The sequence below is a fragment of the Sciurus vulgaris genome, assembly GCF_902686455.1.
Source record: "Sciurus vulgaris genome assembly, contig: HiC_scaffold_632_arrow_ctg1, whole genome shotgun sequence".
Classification (NCBI taxonomy): Eukaryota; Metazoa; Chordata; class Mammalia; order Rodentia; family Sciuridae; genus Sciurus; species Sciurus vulgaris.
Window position 1 is genome coordinate 2,042,480 of NW_027632957.1, and position 27,252 is coordinate 2,069,731.

Genomic DNA, 27,252 nt, shown 5'->3' on the forward strand with positions numbered 1-27,252 from the left:
AGCTGCATCTCAGGGTATGAATGTGGTTGGCTGGAGGTCCTGGAGGTAGGGTATGGTTGGTCAGGCAGGGGTCCTAGAGGTTAGGTGTGTTTGGTGTGGTTGCAGGATCCTGGAGGTGGGTGCAATCAGTTGATCTGGGGTCCCGGTGATAGGGCGCAATCACTTGGTCTGAGGGTCCTATTGGCAGGGAGAAGTCAATTGATATGAGGGCCATGGAGGCAGGGAGTGATCAGTTGGACTGAGGGGTCCTGATGGCAGGGCTCAGTCAGTCCTGCCAGGGGTCCTACAGGGCCTGGCTGTTGTCTCAAAATGGCAGCAGCCCAGGTCTATCTTCTTGGGAAGACTTAAGATAGAATGAAGCAAAGTAAATCATTGACTCAAACCTGATTGAATGTGTAGCTAATCTCTACAGCCAGATCTCCTCCAGAATTCCCAAAAATTATAAAGACTTTTTCCAGCCAATGCCTCTGGGTTTTTTATAGTCTCAACTATGGAAGTACTGTCCTTTGAACTTTTCAATTCCTGCAAGAGAACAGAAAATAATTTTTGGATAATAGTTTATATGTTGGATATCATTTGTAAAATCATTCTTCTGTAGAATTTAAAGTTGAAGCACATATTCTCCATATGATCTCCCTTTTTTCACCTATTCTTGTCATTCTGAATACTTTTGATGTTTTTTTTTTTGCATAGCCCCAGAATAGTAACTTGTGATTCCTTTATCATAAGTAGTTTGAATTTTGTATTTGCAGACTCACAAATCCAAACTGCCTCAGAAAGCTGCCATTCTTTTTTGTCTTTTCATTCCCTTAGATGCATACTCCCATTTCAATTAGAGTATATATGTTTCTATATACTCTAGGATATACATAAAGTGCATTTTTTAAAAAAAGAAATTTCAGGGCCCAAACTGAAATTAAATCATTCAAGCTTTCATTTAACCCTTAGAAATTCAATATTTATTTGTTTCCTATCACTGAAAAATTCCACATCTGAACCAATGCTGGGTAAGAGTTCCACAGTCTTCCTTTTTGATCCTTAAGAAGACCAAAGTCATTGTGAAACTAAATACAATCATGTTCTACTTGTCATAAATTTATTCATTCTCAAAAGTTTGATGTAAGTTGGTTTCATTATTGTGAAAACATCACAGAAGTACTTACATAAGCATAGATTGTTTAGACCAGTCACTCAGTGTGGCCTCCTGATGCAATCAAAACCCACAGTAAACATGAGACATGTGAGGCTAGTTGGTGTAACATGGCAGTCTTCTTTACAGTAAAAGTTTCTATAAGTAGAAGCAGTATACTCTACACTAAATGCAGTACAATAAATACATAAACCAGTAACATGGTTGTTTATTATTATTATGTATCACATACATAATTGTTTGAGCTATAATTTTATAGAACTGACAGTGCAGATGGGTTTGTACATCAACATCACCATGATATTATACGGCTATGATACTACTTACCCAATAGGAATTTTTCAGTCTGCATTATAATCTTATGGGATCACCATTCTATATGTAATCCAGCCTTGACTGAAATGGCATTATGTGGTGGCATGATTGTTCACAGACCTCTAAACTCTAAAATTACCATTGCGCAAATGGCAATAATACAAATTATCCCATTTTCAAGCGAATATGAACAATTAGGGTAAGACATATTTCACCCCAAAGTAAAAATCACTCAGATCACAACCTTCTATTCCTCAGTGTCAAAGGTATGGTTTAAGGGTCACTCTCCTTTCTGGTAAGTCACTCACCTGGAAAGCTTTCCAGGGGTGAGCATAAGTGTGATGGCCAGTGCAAACCATTACTCCATCAAAGATATTAACCTTCTTTTTCCCTTCACACTCAGTGACTAACTCCCATTGGCCTGAAGTAGAGAAATCAGGCCCCTTCTTCACACTGTACACAGTGGTCTTAAAGAAAAGTTACATACACAGGGGACAGTAAGCATAGCCAATACAGTGTATATCTTCCCAGACATGACTTATCTTGCAAAATGTTACACAAAAGGTTGATACCACAGGTACCATCACATCATTAGGATCCTTCCAAGATTATTTGATTTTCATAGTCCAAAAAGAACAGTTTAATTTGAGGTTGTGGTCCAAATGAGAAGACTTCCATAAGGCACATAAAGTAAAATTGAGTTGACAGACTAATGTATTCTCTTGTGCCTCTACAAAAGTAGGATTTGTGAGGATTTTTAGTCTCTGCCTTAAGGCATTGTAGCACCTGAATAACTCCTGAATTTATCCTGTACTTCTTTGACACTCTGTGCAATAACACCTATTCCTCCACTAACCCCAGACATCCTCAAACTCTCTGATGTCTTCTGACATCCAAATCCTGTTCTATTTGACTAACCTCAAACATGTGAATATGAGGCTCCCTTTCATGTTAGAGCAAGAAAATATTTCAGTGGATCTTATTTTTTTAAAGGAATCTCTCTTTGCTTTTTACATATGCCCACTTTACATGTAATTATAGAGAAAGAGTCTGTGAGTGATATAATTTTTAGTTTTTCAAAAAAAATCAAAAAATATGAGTTACTCTGCCAGCCTAAGGAAACATCAAGAATATATTCCAATGAGCTTCTAGGGCCTTGGCTATAATGTCTTGGTTGAACAATAGAGACACTAAGCCTTAACCATCCTGTATTATTTATAGTTCCTGTTATGTGTTTTAACACAAGCTGGTGCTTCTACTTGGAACATCCTTTTATTCCTTTTTCATTTGGTAGACTCCTATCTACTCAAGACTCAGCTTGGACACTATATTCTCTAAAACTACTTCCTGCAACTTGATTCCTCTTCCCTGATGGTTTAAACATCCCTCTTCTGAGCTACAATGTATAGATCTCTATACCACTTATCACTTGGTTTATTTCTTATATGTATAATAATAATTTTCTTCATTTTTTCAGTGTCTTTAAACACAGTTACTTAGTTAAGTTACTTATGTTTTTTTTCTCTTTGTCACATCACTGCTTAGTAGAGTAATAAAATTGTTCAAGAATTGTCGTTTAAACAGGTCAGAGATGTATCACTGGGCTGTAAATGACTGGCTTTCGAAATTGTCACCAGATATTACCATTTTATTATTGTTGCTAAACAGAAAAAGGTGCAAGGTTTGGGCTTTAAGCCAGGTGATATATCTGCTTATGGTCATGATTATAAATTATGGGAAAATCACAGCAGACTTTAGAGAAGGAAGAAACCAAAGTCATAGAGTACAATCATCTTCTTTTACATAAAAAGAAAATTATAATAAATTCAAGTTGAGAAACTAACTCATCTCATGTCAGAAGTTAATTAGTGGTAAGGACAAGGGGCAGAATTCAGGGTTTTGTTTCCTAATTCAGTGTTCTACTCTCTCCATCAGATTTAATTTCTTTGCTTCCTCAGTAAGTTCCCAGTCACTAAGTTCTTCACCAAGTTGTATTGGTGATCACATGAAATAATATGTTGAAAAGTGACTCAGAAAGTATAAAGGAATAAAGCAATAGTGGAAAAGTTGTGGGACCAGAAAGATTTAAAGTTCCCATACCTATTCATTCCCCTCATTTCCTTTATTATAAGCAGAGTGTGAAATGAAGGCAATGAAAATACTGGTGGCCGGTATCTTTCTGTATCTGTAGCAATAATATATAAGACTTTCCCAGGGTTATTGCCCCGGCCCACAGGACATCAACGGGTTCCTGGAGGGGGGTGCTGGGATTGAGTGAGACAAGAGACACGAGAAATGGAGACAAGACAAAAGCCTGATCAAGTCTCATTTATTAGAGTAATAAACACAGTTAATATAAAGTACAGAAACCAATCAGAGTAAAGCGTGCGAAGGCAAGACTAGTCTCGCGCCAGAACTCCAATAAGGAAGTGTAGTTGTCCAATCATGAAGCACCACGCAATCTAGTCTGATGCACCTGGTATTGTCTGAAAGGTATGTAAACAGGTAATGGCACACCCCACCAGCATCTGGCAGGCGCCATCTTAGCTCAGCATGAGGTGAGGCAGGGGGCGTGACCATGAGTCAAAGCACCTGACCATGAGCCAAGGCGCGTGACCACAATCCAAGGTGCGTGACCTTGAGGCAAATCAGGGTGCATGACCTGCCGGCTCTGGACAGTTCCCCCTTTTTTATTTTATAGAGCTGGAGTGACAATCCCTCCGGAACTGCGTCTGTCTTAGGTTGTCCATGCCAGAGCAGCATCCTTACCCATCATTGGATAATGAGACTCTTGCCCTCATTTCCTGTCTTAGGTTGGTATGCACTCGCACGAATCTTACCCATCATTGCCTGACCAGTTCAGCACACAGGGGTGATGGTCTATTATGATCTAATATTGATCAAATGTTTCACCATCACAATCCATCATCTCCAGCCGATGGTAATGAACCTGAATAGGTTTTGCCTGTATAGCCTCAATTTGAGCTTTGATGAAAGCCATAATCTTGTTGAATATCAAAGGACCTATAGATAGGACTAGCAGCAAGCAAAGGAGGGGACCTAAGAAGGGAAGGAGATAGGGAAGGAGTCCACTGAATCCAGTCCACAGTGGATTATCAGCCAGTGCTCGTCGGCGTTTTTCTAGGTCTTCTTGCAGCTGTTTGATCTTGTCCTTAACAATTCCTGACTTGTTCGCATAGAAGCAGCACTTCTCCTGCAAAGCCAAACAAATGCCTCCCTGTTCGGCAGTTAGAAGGTCTAAATCTCTTCTATTTTGTAGGACCACTGCTGCCAAGGAATCTACCTGATCTTGAAGGTCTTGTATGGTGTTTGAGAGTATCTGTACATCAGAAATCAATTGTCTGGATAATTTATTATATTGAGTAAGAGAGACCCCCAAACCAGCAGTACCTGAGGCCACTGCTGTAGTTATTCCAAGTCCTGCAAGTAGAGGAATGAAAGTGACAGCACGTTTAGGTCGCCCTGTAATGTAGTCAATTGTTGGTATAGGGGCAGGCTCATCTCCTGGAATAATGTCTAAGTCTGGGAGTAAGGCAGCTAAGACACATAGTCCAGTCCAGTTGATAGGCAGTTGAGTAAAAGCCTTATTACCTCCACAAACAAACACAGTGCCATTAGGGGGCACAATGGCTGTGAAAGATTGAATGTCTCAGAACAACCACTAAAGGTTATAGTCCCTACATCTAAATCCCAGGTATTATTATAGCCAGGTGAAAAAAAGCAAGTAGTATTGGAGTACATGAATGGCTGTACTAGAAATGGTGGAGTCAGTAAACAATTTCTACCAGCAAAACTGGACCAAGATGCATCAAGATTGGTCATAGTTTTATAACTTATCACTTTGAGGTCGGTAGCAGAGTTATTTCTATAATCAATTGGGATAGCTAGTGGAACAGGCTATCCTTGCTGAAGGCAAAGCCAACAATCTACAGTCAAGGGAGAGTTGGACTGATTAAGCAAGGTGTGAGTGGCCTCAAGGATATCATGTGTGGCAGGGTCTATCTCAGAAGGTCTGTGGTTGGGTAATGCTAGTGGGTGATATAACAGACTGGGATGCAGTTCCTCGTACATCCATTGAATTTTTTCATGGACTTGCTTGGCTCTATTAGAATCTTGGGGGCCTCCTCCATCAGACACATGTAGGGGTGCCATAGTAGACCAGCAAACTGTTTTCCCCACTAGGTCTGCAGGACATGAGGCAACACTTAATTTTCCAGGGTTATTAGACCAATCCCCTCCAGTTGATCCTGGATGGGACTTTATTAATGTAGTAGTAAAATAGGTTTTGTTCCCTGAAGAACAGGTCTGAGCTGAGGAATAACAAGAGCTATAGAAGGAGGTGTGAAATGTCGTGCACGAACAAGGTGCATATTTGCATTAACTGAGGTAATAATCTGTGGTATTTTGAAACAGTACCACAGTGTATGTGTCGTCCAAAATGTGATGTGACTGCCACAATCTATCTCTATGCATTGTTTCGGGAGATTACTGATGTATGACGGCTTGTAATTTGTCTCATCAGTACGCATTATAAATTCTCCCTCACACTTACATGGTTTGTTTTTGAGCTCCAGTAAATACTCACGAGCCTTAGCAGGGTCCTCAAACCCTGCATGGCTGTAGGAGAGCAGTGAACAGGCAGCCATCATCCAGAAAAGCAATGTTTTATTCATTCCTGTGGAAGGAAAAGAAAAGACTCTCAGGGATGATTTTTATCCTGGAGGAGGTATTTTCATTAACTTGGCGCAAAAGGTGCTCTGGCAGCCATCTGCTTTTTGAGAGAAGATGCAGACTGAACCTCGACCCCAGAATAAGACTGGGTCTGCACCATGCCATGAACCATCCAATGGATCTTTCCATTTTACCATGGCAAAATGCTTTTGAGATTCCGGGTGCCAGAAACGATCAGCAGCAGATTTCCCATGATCATCTATTTTTTTAAAAATTGAGAATGAGTAAAGCATGATTGAGTATATTACAGGGAGAACCCTTGATTGGGTACCATTTTCCCTTTTTTATTTTATCAATAGTAGTTTTAAGAGAGATGTGCTTTCTCAACCATTCCTTGGCCTTGAGGATTATAAGGAATTCCGGCGACATGTTGAATTTGTAATTTTTCACAAAATTTTTGGAGGGTTTTTGCTGTATATCCAGGGCCGTTATCTGTTTTAATTTGTTTAGGTATGCCCAAGACTGAGACCCAATGTAATAGACGGGCAATTACGTGTTTTGTTGCTTCTCCAGCCTGAAGTGTAGCCAATATAAATCCACTAAATGTGTCTATGTAAACATGAATATATTTTAGATTACCAAACTCTAAAAAATGAGTAGCATCCATTTGCCACACAATGTTAGGAACAAGGCCTTTAGGATTAACTCCTAGATGTGGAATCGGTAGATGAGTAGCATACGTGGTACAGCCTTTTACTATTTGCCTTGCTTGTTCCCTAGTGATTTTATAGAGTAACCTAAGAGAGCAGACATTTAAATTATGTAGGTTATGAGTGTCTTGAGCTTGCTTAATATTATCTGAAAAAGCTACTGCAACCATTTTGGTGGCTGTGTCAGCAATTCTGTTGCCCTTAACTAATGGCCCCGGAAGGCCAGAGTGAGGTCTGATGTGTCCAATAAACAAAGGCTCCCTTCTATTATGGATGAGTGTCTGACATTGAAGGAACAGTGATGCTGTTTTAGAAACATGTCTGATCTGAGAGACAGTTTCAAGGAGTGGCACCGAGTGCGCTAAGTAGGCACTGTCTGTGTAGATATTAAGGGGTTGATTGGGAAAGGCAGATAAAACTGCAATAAGAGCCTGTAATTCAACAAGTTGGACAGATGTACATTTTGTCTGGAAAGTAACAGTTCTATCAAGGAAGGTGTAAGCAGCTGTTCCTGTGGATGACCCATCAGTAAAGACAACAAGAGCGTTGTGTAAAGGCTCCCTTCTAATAATACGAGGGAACACAAAAGGATGTAGTTTGCAAAACTGAACCAATTTATTTGGTGGATAATGATTATCTATATCACCTGTGAATGAGGCACAAGCTATAGGCCAGGTGTCAGTATTTTGTAACAGCCAATTGACCTGAGATTGGGTGTAGGGTTGAATAATCTTATATGGCTCTATTCCAAAATATTTTCTAGAATCTTCTCTCCCCATGATAATCAGATCAGCTACTGCATCATAATAAGGCAATAGCACTTTTTTGGGTGAGGAAGGAAGATGAATCCACATAATAGGATTATCTTGCCAGAAAAGACCCGTTGGAGTGATGGAAGTATTAAATATAATGAGCGTTAAGGGATGAGAATAATCAATATTGGTAACAAGTTGACCTGCAATAGCATCCTCCACCTTTTTAAGAGCAGCTAATGCATCAGGAGATATAGTCCTGGATGATTGTGGGTTAGGGTCTCCTTTTAATATCTCAAACAATGGTTTTAACTCCCCTGTGGTTAATTTAAGATATGGTCGAAGCCAATTTATATCACCTAGAAACTTCTGGAAGTCATTAAGTGTATTTAAACAATCTCTCCTGATTGTTGCCTTTTGATTAATAATCCTAGGCCCATTGAGCAGGAAATCTAGGTAAGTATAAGGGTCTTGTAGCTGAACTTTTTCTGGAGCAATTTGTAGTCCTACTGCAGTCAGCTGCTGTTTAAGTTGTGTGAGACATAGTAATACCTGTTCTCCTGATTGTCCTGCTATGAGTATATCATCCATATAATGAATAATATACATTTGTTTTCAAGAATCTCTAATAGGCTGTAAGGCACGAGCAACAAATTTTTGGCATAAGGTTGGACTATTAGCCATTCCTTGTGGCAATACCTTCCACTGATATCTTTTCATAGGTTCTCTAAAATTTATTGATGGTAGACTAAAAGCAAATCTTTTTTGATCATCTACATGTAGAGGGATAGTAAAAATACAGTCTTTGAGGTCAATAATTACCTTAAAATATCCTTGAGGGATGGCTACAGGAGATGGCAGCCCTGGTTTCAGGGCTCCCATGAGCACCATAGTGACATTGACAGCCCTTAAGTCCTGTAGTAATCTCCATTTACCAGATTTTTTCTTAATTACAATTATAGGAGTATTCCAAGGAGAATTAGTCTCTATGATATGTCTGGCTGTTAGCTGTTCCTGCACTAACATTCGAGCAGCTTCAAGTTTTTCAGAAGTTAGCGGCCATTGATCAACCCAAACTGGTTCATCTGATTTCCAAGTTATTGGATCTGCACACAGTTGGGGTGCAGGCATGTCAATGGCCGAAATCAAAAATTTCCCAAGCCTTTTCTGTCAATCTGTCTTAAATTGGGAATGGGATGTAAAATACCATTTTCAGCCTTTCCTAGCCTTTGTCCTGGTGTATATCCCTGAGATAGTATTTGGGCAGCAACCATTTCATTGGGGCTGCACATGATTACTTTCATCTGAGATAATAGGTCTCTTCCCCACAAATTAACAGGCAAATGAGGTATGATATAAGGCTTAATGAGACCTGTATTGTTTTCTTTGTCTCTCCAAGTGAGGTATTTAGAACTCTGCTTTGGTTTGTACTTTGACCAATACCCCTAAGATTAGTCATAGTTTCTGTGGTAGGCCAAGAAGAAGACCAATTCTCTTGTTTAATTATGGTCACATCTTCTCCTGTATCTATTAGACCTGTAAAGGACTTGCCATCTAGCCATAAGGTCAAAGAAGGTTTTTGATCAGTTATGTGTTGTACCCAATATACATTAGAGGATCCAAAACTTTCATTTCCTCTCCTAGGATTTTGACCTGGGTGTTTGGTTGGAACTAATGGTAACAGTATCAGCTGTGCTATTTTTCTCCCTGAGTAACAGTAATAATGTTGTTATCTGTTTTAGCCATGATCTTAATTTCTCCCAAGAAATCTTGATCTACAACTCCTGGGAGTACTTGTAAACCTTCCATGGTAGAACTACTTCTTCCTAAAATTAAGCCAAAATAACCTGAGCAATGGGCCAAAAATTCCAGTATTCAAGGCTTGAGGGCCCATGTCAGGAGTTAATACGACATGGGAGGTGGAACTGAGGTCCAATCCTGCGCTCCCTGGGGTTGCTCTACTGAGGTCTGAAATGGATTGTTTTTGCTGCTGTAGGCTGGAATGAAACTGATTGCCCCATATGCTTGTTTCGGGGCCTGAGGCGGGCCTCTCCTCCCGTTTCCCTGATTGTCTCTTTTGGACTTGCATTCATTAGCCCAATGTTTTCCTCTCTTGCACCTAGGGCAGAGACCAAGTATTTTGGCCTCAAGAGTTTTTTGTAAATCTGATCTGCAGTCTTTGGCAAAGTGTCCGCCCTTGCCACATTTAAAAGACACATCTGTCTTTATTATTAAGAAAATCCCTCTCTGTCTGTCCAATAAAAGCAGCTGCCATTTCTAAACCCTGTTGATAAGAAGGTCCTATATCTGAGCACAGATGAATATATCCTGTTAAATCTGTCTTCTTTCTGTATGGTCTTATAGCAGCTTGGCATGCAGGATTGGCATTTTCATAAGCAAGTTGCTTGACATATTCAAGACCTGCATCAGAACTGACAAAAATATGACCAGCTGTTGTTATAAGTCTGTGAACAAAATCAGCAAAGGGCTCATCAGGGCCTTGTTTGACTCCTGTAAGAGACATGCTGATGTCTCCCTTAACAGGCAATTTTCTCCAGGCCTTAGTGGCTGCCGCCTGTATCTGAGCATATGCTCCAGGGTCATACTGCATCTGATTGTCTGTGGTTTCATAATCACCTACTCCAGTGAGCATATCAAAAGTCCACCCATTTCCTGCTTGTTGATTTCTTTTAGCTGTCTCTTTGCAATTTTCAAAATATTCAGACTTTCAAAGCAAGAAGTCACCTCCAGTCAGGGTGGCTCTAACTAAATATTCCAATCCTGTGGTGTTAACCAATTTTCTGCTATGGAGTCTAAAATAGCAAGGGTGTATGGTGCTGTAGCTCCATACTGAGAAACAACAGTTTTTAATTCTTTTATAATAGTAAAATCAAAGCCAGTGTGGTGCCTCCAGTGTTGTCCCTGGTTATCCCTTGTCTCAGTAACAGGGAAAGCACTTAGTGGAGGGGGTTTTAAATCCCTGTTGATTAAGGGAACTCCTCCTCTTGGACACTGTTGTCCAGATAGAATTTGAAGGCGAATATCCCTTTTAAATCCATCAGGACTGGGCACTGATTCATTGCCTGTCTTTAATTTTTGTAACCTGGTAATCAGAGCTTGGTATTGTTCCTCTAGATTTATTTGTTCCTCCAAATGTTTAATTTTTTCTTTAAGGTCTTCCTTTGGATCTATCACCACCATTGCCATAGGAGCAGAGTGTGTGCGATAGGGAGGTGGATATGAGAAAACGGACTTTCCTTGTTTAAGTGGGCAGTCAGGATTAGGATATTTTGAGGCCTCCTCATTTATGAAGTCCAAATCAACTTCCTCATCATCTATTTTATTCTCATTTGAAGGGTCTTTAAAACGAGTCAATGAAGGATAAATTTTAGGTGGAGCTTCGTTCTGATGTTGAGTTTTCTTTTTAACATCTGTGGTGCCTGCATCTGGAAAAGGACTTGTAACTTCCTCATCTTCACTCTCAAGGGAAATAAGATCTACCTCTCCCTTTTCCTCGGAGGGCTCTCCCTGAAGATCCTGTTTTGATGCTGCTTTCAAAATGTCCTCTGTCTGAGTAACTTCTGCTGCTATATCAGAATTATTTGTTGTATGTTCTAAAAGTTCCTTTATGAGACTCCAGTAAGCAAAAGCTGTAATAGGAACTTTATCTGGGCCAAACTTTCTGTGAAAATCTCCCAAAGCATCTCCCACCCTATTCCAACTTCTTATATTAATGCTTCCTTCTTGTGAGAATCACGGACAGGTGTCCTTAATAAGGTCAAAAAACTTAAAAAGATCATTACTCTTAACCTTTACTCCCCGTGTCTTTAAAGCTTCTTTTAATTGCTTAACAAAAACTTTATGCTTACTTAATTCTTGTCCCATAGTTAAGCGCTACTGTACCTTTAAGAACAGTGCGGCAGGCTCCCTTGGCGAACTTTGTGGAACTGACTTTCACTTTCAGTTTTTTTTTTCTTCGGCCGAACACTTACACGCCTCTTCCCTCGCGAATTCCCCTGTATCCCAAGCCACACCGTTGGGCGCCACTTGTCCCGGCCTGCAGGACATCAACGGGTACCTGGAGGGGGGTGCTGGGATTGAGTGAGACAAGAGACAGGAGAAATGGAGACAAGACAAAAGCCTGATCAAGTCTCGTTTTTTAGAGGAATAAACACAGTTAATATAAAGTACAGAAACCAATCAGAGTAAAGAGTGCGTAGGCAAGACTAGTCTCGGGCCAGAACTCCAATAAGGAAGTGTAGTTGTCCAATCATGAAGCACCACGCAATCTAGTCTGATGCACCTGGCATAGTCTGACAGGTATATAAACAGGTAATGGCACGCCCCGCCAGCATCTGGCAGGCACCATCTTAGCTCAGCATGAGGTGAGGCAGGGGGAGTGACCATGAGCCAAGGTGCATGACCTTGAGGCAAGGCAGGGCGCATGACCTGCCAGCTCCGGACAGGTTATTTTAGAGGGAGAACAAAGAGTGGAGATTTTGTACTTGAGCATATCAAGCTAATATTTATACATAAGCACTGGTAAATGAAGCCACATTATGCATTTACTTCATGAAGAATTTCAAACACAAAGATACCCACAAAACTTCCTACCTTGAACTGGATATACTTTAAAAGGTTGAAGTCTTTGGCATACATCCTGAAATACTCGAGGACCTGGGAATTGTGCGTGAAGTTAAGATAATGATCTGGGATGGTGTAGTCACTGAAGCACATCATCTTCTTTGAAGTATTGATGATCACCAATTTGTAAATACTGACTTTCCCTTCTTCAGAATTTTCCTGTAGTAAATTAGAAGTATTCATGGCAACTTGAGAACTAATTTCATGATTTACATATAGCCAGTGAACAGTTGAAAAATCTCCTAAAAAAAATGACAATTCAAACAAATGACACATACACCACCTCCACACCTCTCCCAGTACTTGTGCCTCTGTATAGTTCCTTCCCCTTGAATCTCAGTATCTTTATGGCTTGCTTTTGACCAAGAGTGTACAGTTGAAATGACACTGAATGACTTTCAATACTAAGTAAAAAGTAGCCTTGAAGCTTCCACCTGGGTGTCTTAGAAGGCTCACTTTGTGGAACCCAGCAGCCATGTAAGAAGTTAGCTTTTGTAGCTGTGACCCAAATACCTGACATTCAGAAATAATTCTTTTGGCTCAAGGATTCAGAGTTTTCAGTTCCACTGCTTTTGGCTTCAGGCAAGGCAGAAAATCATGGTGAAAGGGTATGGCAGAGGAAAGCTTCTCAGCTCATGGTAGCCAGAAAGCAGGAGTTGGGGGAAGAGGCCCAGGACAAGATATAGTCCCCAAGGGTAACCCCCAAACCTGTAATCTGCTTTTTAACCATGTCCCACCTGCCTGCAGTTTCTACCACTGTCTAGTAATCCATTCAACTGTCAATGAATCAATCCATTGATGATGTCAGAACCCTAATGAATAAATCCCTTTCCAAAAGACTCACCTTTGGACAATGCTGCATTGGATACCAAGACTTGAACACCTGGGCTTTTTGGGGATATTCTAAATCTGTACTATAAAAACTCCAACTACATTGAGACCACAATACTGTTAGGAAGCCCAACCAAGGCACATGGAGGAATATACCTATTATAGAGAAATATTCAAATAGCCCCCAGAAATTCTAGCTATTCCACCTAAAATTCTAAACATGTGAACAAAGTAGTCACATCAAATTCAGTCTTAGCACTCAATGGAGGGCAATCACAAGAAATTCCAAGTGAGAACTTCCCAGCTGAATGAATAAGTCTCAAGAATTTTCATATATATTGAGACATTGCCCTCAAGAAAATGTACTACTAAGTCTCTTTCCATTATAAGTTGTTATTTACCCCATTGTTACTATTGTTGGGTAACAGTCATTTAAATGAGTAAAAATGGGTTAGATCAAAACATACTAGGGAGAGTATAAGTTAGTATATTTTCTGAGTAATTTTGCAATGTATATAAAAATTCATGAAATTTACATGGTCTTTTAAAGAAATATTCAGACTTCCAAAGATTATTGTTAAAGGATGTTACTGTCAACAATATTCATAAAATAAAAAGAAAACAAGTTAAATGCTTAAGAAAAAATAACTGAAATTTGAGAGCCACTGTTCTAGATCCTTGCTACCCAAAGTGTGGTCTGTGGACCAGCACAAAGGGGATCACTAGGGGCATTGTTAGAAATGCAGAATTTTAGGCCCCTCCCTAGACTTACTGAATCAGAACTAACATAAAAAAATCCTCAACAGATTCAGATGCACATGAAAACTGAGAAGCACTGGTTCAGATGACATTAATCCCTAATTCAGTGTCTTCCTTCCTACAACAAACTTTTTGCTTCCTCAAAAATTTCCAGTTAATTACTTCAAGGGGTTAAGGTGGTAATCCAATAAAATAATGCGATATGATTTCAGCCTATTATTCTGTCACTGAAACATCACAAACCACAGGTTTTCAAATCTATTACATTTAAATTCTTTTTGGTTATAGAAAATCACCGTAACCAATTTAGACCCTCTCCTTCCTTTGTATTACAGAACTGAATAAATATTAGGAGAGTGGGTATTACAAAACATTAAATATCCACAAAACAGAGTGTTGGATTTGTCCACATTCAGGTTTATTTTCCTCCCAATTCTTATTAAAAATTATTTAGTCTAGGAATCCAAAATTGATCATACTCATTTGTCTGCCCCATAATTATTACATTTTGACTGGCAATAAGACATTCAGGAGTCTCCTTTCAAGTCTTTTCTTATTTATTTTATCTATTTCAAATAAAGTATTCATTTAAGGTGTGGTTGTGACTATATCTCTGCCCTAATTAACATTTTAGCTGTTTACATTTCCTATATTACCTAGCAAAGAAGTTTATTAGGACTCCAGATCAACACAACCAGAATCTCATAAATGGGCTGTCATCATTTTTGGTTAACGTTCTCCCAGTGATTAATTCTTATATATGTAACAAAAGTGGACAACTACACACCTTTAAGTGTTTTTTAATCCATTTATTGTCTTATTCTCTTTTATGCCATTTTTTGAGAAAGGAAGAGTTATGAAATTTATGGTATTTTTAAAAACATATTTCATTAATGGGTGTATATTATTTCATTTTCTGATTAAAGAGTAACAGTAACATTTTATATTTTGTGCCAACATGGCATCTATTTGTATGTCTGTCTATACTTTAAAACTTTACTATGTGAAATAGTTATCTTATCATCAGTATAAATATCACTTAGGGCTTGTCAGAAATGGAGAATTTTGGTATAATCCAAATTAATTTATGAGAATCTCCAGTAATTCATGTGTATATTAAAGTTTGAAAAGCACAATTTAGCATGCTTTAATAATTTTTAGGTATGCAGTTTGACTAAAAAATATCAAGATTATTTTATAGCATTGAGTACTTATTAAATTCTTAGCATTTTGAAAGAAATGTATTAACTTTTCAAGTAATTTCATTCATAAGATAATATCAAAATAAACTGATATATATATATATATCATATCAGAACCTACTTTTACCGTCAATCTTACTTAATGTTAATGAAGTGATCAAGAATTGATTGAAATTAATGTATTGAGAGCTCATATAATTATTATTAGAAAATTTCCAGCTGTACAAGGAGGAGACAATGCCAGTTTGGTAGGTGGAACATGATCAGAAAATAGAAATGGTGGTGTCTGAGAAAACAATTGTTTGGCAGATAGAAAAATGAAAGAGGAAACATGATAGAAAAGTGCAAGTGGTACTACCTGAGAAGAAAATAAAAATATACTGAATCCCAGGAAACTGTCACAAAAAATGAGAAAATAGAAACCCTGAATTCCCAGGGTTCTTATTGGACACCTACCAGTGGAGGTGGAATTTCAAAGTGCTTAGATCAATTCTACATATGAAACCTCTAACAAATAATAAAAAATGTTTTGGGGAATGGAAGGACAACTAGACTCCAAATAATGATCATGGGACTGATAGAGAAGTACATCTCAGGATAAAGTTCTCAAGGTAGCCATCAGCAACATGCAAAATATGTTCAGTCCATTAAAGGATGTTTATAATATCTTAGTCTCCACAGCTATGTAACTAAAAAATGTGAAAAGGAGGGTCTATAGCTCCATAAATATTCTTAGCAGCCACTCAGAACAGCTTCCTTCTGAGAAATCCAATTATTAAACAAATATATTGGGGTAGGAAATATATGCCAGGCATCATTCTTGGTTCTAGAATATAATAATGAACCATATAGGTATGTCTGTGTTAAGAAAAGTCAGAGAAGTCAGAGCATTATGATGAAAGTTTATTTTTTTTATGGAAGTCATTCATAAGGTGTTAAAATTTTGCCCAGAGGATAATAAAAAGAGACCCCCATGCTGTATATTCTGCGGATTTTAATTTCAAATCCACTTAGAATTTAAAAACCACAAAATGATAATCAGGCAGAATAATGGCTACCCTCCCAAAATGATCCCTGCCTCAGTTGATTTCACTGTTGTTCAGTAATTGCCAAACCTGGCTAGGATGCTTAAGGAGACTCAAAATGTGGGGGGTCTCACTGTAGGCATGAATAATAATTGACATGTAACCATATGCAGAGCTGTCACTTTTATAAGTGATTGATGTAATTTTTCTTTCAATTACTCGCTATGATCACTGTACAAGGGGGGTATTACTATTATCCTTCCTAAAGATTAAAAAACAGTGGGCCAAGAGGTTTAATGATTTGCCCAAGGCCATATTTCTTGTAAATGACAGTCTTTGAATCTAAAACAGTGCTCTTAACCTCTACACTAGGGTGTGACTCGTTTCAAGAGTAGAATTTTCTGTTACTAAAAACAAATTAACAGGGTTTTCAGCCCACATCCGATTATGATAAAGGTATAGGGATTTGCTAAGGGGAATCATTTTAGATCTGAATAAGACTATAATCAGAATTAGTTCCCAAAATAGAGTCAAGAAACAACACATTTGTTCAACTAAAAAATGTCATAAGGCCACTTTTAAGTAGCTGGCCAATACTGTGTTAGTTTTTATGATGTGAAATATATCTGTGACACCTCAATTCCATTCACTTGTTTAGAACATGAGTTTAAAAGTAAACCAAGTTAATGATCAATGAAAGAGACTACTACTTTTTGGCACTTAATAAGCATACCATTTAAATAGATGATATTGTCAATGGTTACTAACAAGCTGCAGGGTTGGATGTGCATATTAAAACAACTTAACATTAAAACTGAGTATGTGTAAGGACAAGAAAACTCATTTGCAGGTGCCCTCCACCCTCTTCTGGAAGACAAAGGACTTTGAACTTCTCAAAGCAAGAAGTTTACAGCAAACAAAACTGTCAAATTTTATACCTTATACAAGGATAAGACATGTCAGAAAAATATCTGGAGTTTTAATAGAAAAAGTAATGTTGAAGATTATAGGTTGGTTTTCCTGGAAGGAGTTGTTAGCAGGTAATTCTAGCTCATTTAACTTAAAAACATATCAAAAGCAATCACTCTACATTTTCTAAAAACTCTGTGATTCTGTTTGCTTTCAGAGACCACATCTATGTGTCATGACAATGGGTAAAACACTGCCTGTGGACTTCACAAGCTAAGGAGATTGCCATGGAACCTCAACCATGAAGGATAACTCCTGATCTCTTGAGTCTTTACTGGTGAGATGCAGACAGTTGGGTGATCTCCAGATTTATTTTCAGCTAAAGTATTTTGGTCTTTTACAATACCCTGGAAATTCAAAATTGTGTTTTGTTTCTTATTTTTAAAAAAACGTTGGGACTGGGGTTATGGTTCCTGATAGAGCACTTGCCTAGCATGTGTGAGGCACTGGGTTCATTTCTCAGCACAGTATATAAATAAATGAATAAAATAAAGGTCTATCAACATCTAAAAAATAATTTTTAAAAAGTTGGTCTATTTAGTTCTCAATGTTTTAGGACTACTATTATTGTCCTCACTATGAATTTCTATGCATCATGGGCCTTTTGGAAGCACTCTCAGGTTATTTAAGTGCTCTGAGGTTGAAGATTATATTACATTCCATTTTTGAGCATTATGGGGTATCAAAATGGGAAACATCCTTGGCTAAATGTTACAACTGTACCTCAGGAATACAGATATATGTGCAACATGTAAGTTCATTTTTCAAACCTAAGACCAAGGCTTTGTGCAATTAGGGTATAAGATGGCTTTGGGGATCTTATAAACCCAGAGGAAGGGGAAGGTCACAGAGTGTTCTTAGGATTTCAGCATAGGCTGAATCAGGAGGAACTTTTGGCTTTATGCAATTTTACTGCTGAGATGATCCACTCCTTACATGAAAATCTGTCAGAAGAGTTAAACTCCAGCAGTACTACACTCAAAGACTTCAGGGACTAGCTAGGTAGATTGCATAAATGTATTCCTGCTTGACCAAAAAGAGTGAAATTACTTGTAATCAATTTGAACAAAGTATTAAATTAGAATGAAAAAAAAAGTTGGGCGAAATGGCACAAGCTTGTCATCATAACTACTTAGGAGGCTAATGCAAGAAGATCACAGTTTGAGGCCAGGCTTGGCAACTTAGCCAAACTATCCATGCCCCAAATAACATAAAATAAAAAGGAATGGGGATGTATCTCAGTAGGACAGTGCTTGCCTAACACCCATAAAACCTTGTGTTAAATTCCAGTACTTTAAACAAATGAAATAGGAAAACACGAACTGCTCTGTCAAACAAAGGAGACACAGACAAGTTTCAGTGCAAAGTTATGTACAATCTCTGACCTGTGTTCTGAATAAATTTTTGATACTTTTTAGTATGTCCCTTACCTTTGGTTTTGAAAGGAAGTGACAATTCTCAGAGGTGACTGGGCAAGATTTCTGTAAAGCATTTCCTGCCATACTTAAGTGCACAGTCTCATTGGTATATCTTCTCAGGCACTTGGGCACTTATTATATAAGTCTAATGTCTGAGATATATAATTACATCAAACTCAAGTGTAGTTTTTCCTTGCTTGGGAGAAAGAAAACCCAAATTGCTTTCAACTCAGTGTAGGGCACTGACCTAATCCTAACCTTAGCCCAAAAATCCAAGTTCATGAATGCAAGCAGAGGTCTGAAACATTTTTCCCTATGGTCACATCTTTTACTGAAGCTCGATATCTGACACACTGTATGCTGCCAACTAGTATCCTACTGTAACCCAGTTGATCAAGGACATACTGGACAGCAAATAAAACCTGTACACTAACCAGTGCTTTAATCATGTTGCTTTGGTTGGAGATGATGCTGACTGAGATCTATCAAAGGCATGATTTGGTTACTGTTAATGTTACTGGGTTGCTGTTGTCAAAGGACATTCCCCTTTGTGGAGAAATAAAACAGAATTAATAAAAGCATTATGACTATATAGCCTGAGCAATGAATGAAAAAGGAATTGAGCTAGCCTTCATTCTGGCAGTTAATACTGACTCACTAGAAAATATTGAACAAATTTCCTAAACTTTCTGTGCCTTATTTTGCCATTTGTTAAATGTCCTCTCTTTTCCTCAGGGTTCTCAGGGTTATAACAATCATAGGTCCTATATTTTCAAACTGTTCTAAAGGCCCCTCAGTCAAGTATTTAAGAAAATTTTCTCAGTTTTACCTATGGGCCAGACACTGTTCTAGGTACAAATCAAATACATCCTTAAGGCAAATTTATTATCTTCCTTCCCTCAAACCAAATTTTCTCTCTTATAATCCCTCAGTGGTAGCAAAAACATCCATATCCCAGGGTAAACACCTGTGGGAATCCCCCTGAAATCTGTTTCTCTCACCTTCAAACATGTGCTTATCAATGACCAAGTACCTACAAATGCATCTTCACTATTTTTTTTCTTTCAGCATTAGAGATTGAACCCAGGGCCCCACACATGCTAGGTAATTGTTCTACCATTGAGCTACATAGCTTTTCATTTTACATACCTTTTATTTCATTTTACAGTCATTTTTACTTTGAGACTGTCTCACTAAGTTTCCCAGGGTTACCCAGAACTTGCCATCCTCCTATCTCACCTTCCCAAGTAGCTGAGATTACAGGTGTGCTCCATTGTACCCAGCTCTGTCACCAATTTTTAAATATATTTATTATTCCTTACAAATATTGTCTCAATGGCTTTGCCTTTGTGATCCCTCTGACCTAAACTTTCCTCCTCTGATTTTACAAAACTGGCTTCCAATCATTCAGACCTTAATTTGAATGTCATTTTTCTAGTGACATCCTCTTCAACCCACTCTACTCAGCTCCTCCCCAGTCCTATTCTCAATATCATACCTTCTTAGTACTATTCTACCTGACAGTTTATTTGTACTTTCTTTACTTTTTATATTTCTTCATCACTAGAACCTGAGCTCCACAATTGCAGGGACCTTATCTATCATGTTCACCTCTATTCTAGACACTGGGGATATGATCAACTTTATTATCACTCTCTATTTTATTCATATGGCAAATATCCAACCCTGGTAAGACTCAATTCCCTAACTCTTCCCCAACATACACCATGCTGCCTGGTCTCCCGATCATCAACTTCATGTGGTCCTCACAGCTGCTTGGCAATCGTACCATATTCCTCTTGTGCTTTCACTCTCCACTTTCCTAGACAACTATTTCACATCTTTATGTCCTCAAACCCCCAACACCCCTCCCACACAAGCTCACCAGATGCCATTTTTTCTTATTTCATTGAGACAATAGAGGCACGAGAAATCAGGTGCTGTCACTACAAATCTGTTTTCATACTGTGCCATTTACTGTCTAGACCAAACCCTCTACTTGTGCATTATTAGATCCCACCTCCTCTCACTCAAGATACCCTGGTATCATTAGATTTTATCTCCACTGGATCATTTCCATCAGCATTCAATATGCTCTAACATCACGATCTTAAAACAAAATAAACTGCCCTTGATCTGGTAGTTACTGCTGCCAATTTTTTGCTTCCTTTTACATCAAAACTCTTCAAAAGGGGTGAGATAGGCTCTCTCCACCTTCTTTCCTCTCATTCTCTTTATGTAATCATTCCAGTCAGGCACTGGACTCCTTGCCAAGACCATTGAAAACCATAATGTTGATCAATTTAGTGCTTATTTTCTATTCTATCTTTACTCCATATCTTAACTGCATTTGATGCAGACCATCACTCTTGAAACCCTATTTCATTTGGTCTTAGAAGTAGTATATTCTTAGTTCTCATACTGTTTCACTGGCTGATCTTAGTCTTTTATGCTGCCTTATCCTCTCAATTTCTAAATATGAGTTGACCGAGGATTAGTGCTTTTTATAGTTCCAGTCATGGTCTTGTGGATATTATAACTTAAGCTCCATCCTAAAATTATGAATTCCTTATCTGTGCTTAGTTCTAACACTTTCCCCTAAACCCTAGAATAGTCTATCCAGTTAACTATACAAAACCTGTACTTGGATCTGTATTTCTGTCTCATTATACTCTGTCCAAAATTGAATTGTTTTTTCTCAACATGAATTCCTTTTGTAAAAAGCTTTCAATACATATATTTTACAAATTTTAATGGACATAATAATTGTACATATTTATGGGGTACAGTGAGGTTTCATTATGTGTATAGAATGTGAAATAATCAGATCCAGGTAATTGATTTATCGATCACCTCAAATATTTATCATTATATTGTTAGAAACATTCAATATCCTCTATACTATTTTGAAATATTCAATTAATTATCATCAACCATAAGAACTCCATTGTGCTAGAGAGCATTAGAAGTTATTCCTCCTATCCAGCTGTACCTCTGTCCCCATTAACCATCCGATCTCCATTCTCTTCTTCTTCTTGCTCTTCCTAGACTCTGGTAATCATTATTCTCCTCTCCACTTCCATGATATCAACTTTTTCAGTTTCCACATTTAAGTGAAAATATGCAGTGTTTTTTTTTGTGCATGACATATTTCACTTAATGTCCCATAGGCTCATACATGTTGCTTTAAATGATAGAATTTCACCATTTTTAGCTGAAAAATATTCCATTGTATATATGTGCCACATTTTCTTTATTCATTCATTCACAAAAGGGCACCTAGGTTGATTCCATATCTTGGCTATTATAAATAGTGCTGTACTAACCATGGAAATGATACCTCTTTGACATACTGATTTCATTTCCTTTGGATATACACTCAGTAATGGAGTTTCTGGATCATATGGTAGTTCTATTTTTAGTTTTTGTTAGTTTTTTTTAGGAGCCCCATAGCGTTTTTCATAATGGCTGTACTAATTTAAATTCCCACCAGCAATGTATGAGAGTTCTTCTATGTCTGCATACTTGTCAGCACAAAAAGGAACTCATGATGTTCCCCAAACTCTTCATTCTGTCTTCCTCCTTCCATATGGCAACTCCAATGTACCACATGCTAATGTTAAATCCTTGAAATCAACTTTTATTCTCCTATTTCTCCCCAATTCTCAATTTGTGAATCTTCTAGGCACTACCTGTGTAATATATCTATTCACCACACCACTATTACCATGCTGGCCCCAAATTATCATCTTTTTCCCAGACTATTGCAATTTACTCCTAACTGAAGTCTCTGCTTCTCCCCTTTAGGCTCATTTCATACAGCATTCAGAGTAAAACTTCTAAATGTTTTCTGTGACTTGCACACCTGGAGTCTCTTAGCTAGCCTTTCTCAACTGTATTTTAAATTCCAGAGTCAATATATCAATGCTGTACTTAGCTTATAGCTAGAACCCCATCTCTGAAACGTTTAAGTTAAAAATAATCAGTGTCCTCTTGTTTAAGTGGCAGGTGGTTGATATCATTGCTTTACAAGCTAGATAAATATAGTGCATGAGAATCTGGATGGGAGAAAATAAGTCAAACATAGAACAGGATGCAAAAAACACCCAGTAGCAGTTTCATAGAAGAGAGGATCTTCCAGAGAAGCCACCAAAGGATATAAATCACAAGGTTTTGAGAAAACACCCAAATAGGGGAGTAAAACAGGGACTTAGGCTGCCTTTGCTAAAAGCCCTGTCTCTTCTTTTGGACTTGCTGATGCCCAATGGGCAACTAAAATCAGGATGAAATTTGGCATCTCTGTCTTCATTTAGTGTTTCTCTTTTATTACCTTATTAAAATTTGAGTCAGATTCCTGCTCAACTCTGATCATATGATATTTCTATTTCTAGTTGTTGTTGTTGTTTTGAGGAGCCCTAAAGCATTTTAATAATGGCTATACTAGTTTATATAAGCATAAGCATGTTAATCATTAAAGGAGTATTCATTTAAAGTTGATAATGTGCTTCCTATAAGGCTGAAGACATTAAGATCAGAAAAAAATAAGGTATTTTCCACAAACTGCCTGCTTTTACTGTGTCCTGTTCCATGGCCCTGGAGTAGTGCCTAGAAGTCTTCAGTCATTACCCTAAATTTCCCACAGTAGGTCTTGCAGCCAGATCAACCATGAAGAGGTTGCCCTCCCTCAACAGGAGCAGTATAGTCCCATGGGCACTGAATTGTCCCCCATTCCAGGGTCATAGATCTAATAGATATATAATCTATGAAGCAGGAGGAAATTGCCCCTGGAACTGCTGCAATTTCCTCAACACCAGTAAGAATTGGTGTGATCGGAACTCAAGAAAATGATAAACCACACCACAGTTTGACCAAGCCTGATTGTGACCCATACCTCTTGTCTCCTACCCCAGTTCTTTCTCTATTTAAGCCAAAGCTCACATCAAACCTGAAAGACAGGACTGAGATACTTGACATCACTTGTCTTTCCAATTCAGCTACACTGAATAAAGTTCCTTTTTTTCTTTTCCCCATTATTTTTTTCCATTTGGTTTTGGGGCATTTCAAATTTGTTAGGACCCCTAGCATTAGGCCTCTGGCATAGGACTTGGGTAACAGGAAAGGTACTGAACAAAATCAATGTGACCATATGCCGTGACAAAGATTTTTCATCTCAGCATTGATCTTAGCTTGGATTACTACTGGATTTTTATTGTTTGTCTTTTCCTTCCTTTACAAATATAAGCTCCATGAGATTAGTAGCCTCTATCTCTAGTATCATAAGGAGTGCTTGGCACATAAAGAAGGTGGCTCAATCAGTATTCACAAAGACTCAAGACACAAAATAAACTTCATAAAACTGTACTTTGTTGAGTTTCTATGAAAAAGCAACGTAAATTGAACTCTTTTATAGTTAAAAATAAATTTATTGAAGGGAGTGCACTTCTAAAATGGAAGCACCAAGATTAACTTACATGGAAATAATATTCTGATCATGTTACTTAGAAAATAATTGTTTCTGACAGTAGGTCCAAATCTTCATCATGTCAGCTTGGGAGCAGACTTTCTTAGCAATACTCCCAAAGTACAAGAAATAAAACAAGAATCAGTAAATGGGATGAATTCAAACTAAAAAGCTTTTTCTCAGCAAAGTAAACAATCAATAATGTGAAGACAGAGTCTACAGAAAATCTTTACCATACATACTTCAGGTAGATCACTAATCTGCAGAATTTATAAAGAACTCAAAAACTTAACACCAAAAAAATAAAATAAAATAACCCAATCAATAAATGGGCTAAGGAACTGAGCAGGCACTTCACAGAAGAAGATATACAATTGATCAACAAATATATGAAAAGATGTTCAAAATCTCTAGCAATCAGAGAAATGCAAATCAAAACTACTTAAAGATTGATTCCACCTCAATCTGAATGGCAATTATCAAGAACACAAGCAACAACATATGTTGGTGAGAATGTGGGGAAAAAGGTACATTCATACATTGCTGGTGGGTTTGAAAATTGGTGTAACCACTTTGGAAAGCAGTATAGAGATTCCTTCAAAAACTTGGAATGGAACCACCATTTGACCCAGCTATCCCACTCCTTGGCCTATACCAAAGGTCATAAAATCAGCATACTACAGTGACACAGCCCTGACAATGTTTATAGCAGTTCAATTCCCAATAGCTAGATTGTGGAACCAACCTAGATGCCCTTCAATAGATAAATAAATAAAGAAATTATGGTATATATTCACAATGGATTATTAATCAGTCATAAAAGATGAATAAAATTATGCTTTTGTAGATAAATGGATGGAGTTGGAGAATATAATGCTAAAAGAGATAAGTCAAGACCAAAAAACCAAAGGTCAAATGTTTTCTGGCATAAGTGGATGCTGATACATGTGGGGGAGGTTAGGAAAAAGAAGGAACTTTGGATTATGTAGCGGAAAATGAGGGAATGGAGGAGGGAGGAGGAAGGAAAATGGTGGAATGAGACAAATCATTACCCAATGTACATGTATGATTACATGAATGGTGTGAATCTACATGATATAGAAAGATAGCAATGAAAAGTTGTACTCTATTTGGTATAATGAATCAAAAGACATTCTGCTGTTGTGTATAACTAAGTAGAACAAACAATAAAACAAGAAAATAATACAGTTTGTGTTCCCTGTTTTGCCAATTTCCATTCAAAGTCATAGTAAATAGGACCTATTTATAGGTTTTTTGTGGTGGGCGAAACCCAAGGCCCAGGGTTACGCCAGGTGCATCCAAAGATGGTGACTAGCAGAGAGCAAATGGCATTCTGAATATGCATGGAGATAAGCAGAACATGTTTACAATTGGCTGTATTATAATCAATTCAGCTGCCTAGCACGTGGACTGATATACTTTACATGTATGCTCTAGCTCGTGATTGCTTGACCTTTAACAGGATTGGATGGACATATTTGGTTACAATTGCTTATGCATGAGGCTGCTTATATATTGAGGGTGTTATTTGAATAAACAGGAAGCTGCTTCATGAACTTCTAAAGAGTACGTGTCTTCTGTCCCGCTGGATGGGCTGAAAGCCGTAAGCAGAGCTGCTTGGAGCAGCCGGCAAAGAAGCCGCAGTCTTTCGTAAGAGCGGCACGAGCCCCTTCAAGCAGCCCATTGGCAAGCAGCAGCGGCTTTCCACAGTTTTTGTGAGTATTAAATAAGAAAATATGTGAAAACTCCTTAGGGTAGCACCTAGAACTACATAAATAAATGCAGTTATTTTGTTATTATCATATTTGTATTACTGATATATTCCATCATAAAATCACTCAAAACTGGAGTTGAGTCACCCTTAAATTAACACATTGGTTAATCTACTCCCAATGGTTTCCTTGAAACATCCTTTGTGGCATAATATCTTCAGTGATTTCAATTCACTACATTCATAGGCTTTCACCTGGCCTTGAGCTAACAGGGTACAGATCAGGGGATTTCAGAGTCTAAACCAATTTATCACTAGAGTCAACAGAATTGAGCACGCTCCTGAGAACCTAGTAGCCATTCCAGCACTCTACCCAAGAATTCCCGGATTAACTGTGAGGCTGACTCACAGCTCCAGCTCTGAGACGTCCTCAGCATGCACCCCCTAATGGCTGCGCGGTGCCCGCCAGGTCCTTTCTGGCGCAGCTGAAAGGCCACGTGCGCAGGGCCCCTGGGCAGAGTCTCTCGCAGCCAAATGGAGGGCGAAGTGCAAGGCTTCTTACTAGCTCATCAGACAAAGGGCATACCTGAGGTGGTGCAGATGTGGAAAAGCAGGACTTATGCCAGTGCAACCTGATGGGTAAGTGGGCTCCAGCCTAACAACTGCTCACACCCGCCAACTCATGGCATTGGCCTGTTGCTGGCAGGGTTTTGAGGGCAGCTTTCCCGGGAGTCCAGGGTCTTTGGTCTACCAGCAGTGGGTGGGTACAGATGGTGCCAAGGCTGAGCTGTGTGCACAGAGAGTGTAGCTGGGCCTAGGCCCCATCCAGGTGGCCAGGCCGGTGGGAGGGGAAACTTGCAAAGAAATGGCGGGAAGTATAGGTCTCAGAGCAGAGACTGCTTCCTGGCACCCCAGGCTGTGTGATTGCCCTTCAGGTTCCGGTGGTTTGGAGGCCTGGCCTGTGTGGTTGCTTAGGTAAAACTCTGAAAACACATGTTCCATTTTGATTTCTTCTCCATTGACTGTGCAGGCACAGTTGATGATTTTCCACTGGTTAATCCCCCTCATAGTTGTATTTTGACAAATGCAAACAAGCAAAAGTTTGTAGGCTCCTTACCACACTTGTTGTCAATTTAAGGTCCACCTGCCCTCCTTTTAATCTTCTAACCTGGAGAGTGCGGGGAGTGACCCATGGTGCCCACCCTCCATTCAGCCTCTCCCAACCTCCTGGTCCTTATTTATCAGACCCGGAATGTGGTGGTGCCTTTGCAGGATGACAGGATTGTGCTCAATAATTATATAACCATTTACTCATCATTTTATTGAAATGCTAGTGAGAACATGCTATTGGGTGTTGGGTGTGGGAGACAACAAAGCCGAGATGGTCCCTGTCCACCCAGTTTCTAGATTAGTGAACAATGCTTTTCAAAGTATGAAAGCAAGCGTTCATTCAGCTCATACCTATGCACTAAATACCATGGGAGTGTGAGGTGCAGATCAGGTGTGACCACTCTTCCAAAAAACTAAACATAAAAGGTAATTTTGAAAAATATGCCAGGGCCTCTGTCCTCCTTTTTTAGATCTTGCAACAT

At 38.6% G+C, this 27,252-nt stretch overlaps 1 pseudogene across 1 annotated transcript; it reads right to left on the bottom strand.

Moving 5' to 3' along the window:
• Positions 1-377: 377 nt before the first annotated feature.
• Positions 378-25,633, bottom strand: LOC306652071 (flavin-containing monooxygenase 5-like; annotated as a pseudogene). The gene is made up of 4 exons: positions 25,520-25,633; positions 12,234-12,422; positions 1,774-1,932; positions 378-522 (listed from the first exon to the last, which is right to left on the bottom strand). The product of its transcript is annotated as a flavin-containing monooxygenase 5-like (transcript).
• Positions 25,634-27,252: the final 1,619 nt, after the last annotated feature.